Here is a 1088-nt window from a genome sequence, read left to right as displayed (position 1 = left end):
AAAATAGGAACCGTTGTGTTTTTGTTATGTTAAAATGAGCTGTTTGTTGAACCACCAAGTTTCTACAGTAGCCCAGAATGGACAAACCAAACACTCGCTGAAAATTGAGCCTTTGCTTTTTCGTGAGTTTCCACCATAGTTCCTGCTCTACACTTTACAGCCCCTTCTGCTTCTCAGGTTGTGAAATACAATTGTTCAGTTAATTGCAATCTGCAACTTCACCACTAGACGCCACTAAATCCTACACACTGGTTCTTAACTATGATTGAATGAGTATACACTTTAAAGCGGGACTGTCCTGCTTTTGAATTCTTATAAATGAAAAGTTGAATTTATATTTAAAAAGAGTTTAGTCTTTATCTGATTTTGATAAATGTCTGCAGAGGAATATCTGGATCCCTGTTTTGTATGTTCTAATTGTCTCCAAGATTAGAGATAAAGACAAAAATTAAGTGGTGTTTGGCACAAAGTCACATTACACGTTTTCTAATGAACAAACTAATACTAGCTTGCAGGCAAAGTCCCAAAATTTGTTCACTTCCAGTGGGTCTTTACTCTTAAATATTTTTCAAGCTGTGAATTATATTCTGGTTAAGTGTTGTAGTTTTCTTTTTGATGCATACACTTTTCCTTCCCTGCATCATGTCCTTAGTGCTACTGCACTGCATCCGAATCTATTGATTAGGACAGTACATGGAGGACCTGCTATCTCTAGACTGTGATGGATTGTTCCTTGTTTGATTGATGAGGATTGGTGGAAATTGATGCATCTAGAAACAACGTGATCCACATTGGCCACCTACCTGTGGGGATAAGTAAAATCTGCCATGACATAACAAAACTAACTAAGGAAAACAAGATATAATGCCACTTTAAGAAAGATATTGAAGTGGATGTCTCTTCTCTCAGCAACATTTAGGCCTGCCCTCTCTCTACATAAATATGTATATAGTCTGGAGCTTTATGATCTTCACAATCAAAGAAGGTGTTAGTAACAAAACAATATTTATGGCTGTGCTTTATAGAGAAAATAACTTCACCCTCTATATGTTCGAATATACTTTGCAAGAGGTACACTTACAGTATAA

This window comes from Morone saxatilis, unplaced genomic scaffold (genome assembly GCF_004916995.1).
Source record: "Morone saxatilis isolate NCDOM2014 unplaced genomic scaffold, NCSU_SB_2.0 Contig4, whole genome shotgun sequence".
Lineage (NCBI taxonomy): Eukaryota > Metazoa > Chordata > Actinopteri > Moronidae > Morone > Morone saxatilis.
Note: the sequence above shows the minus strand (reverse complement) of the source record.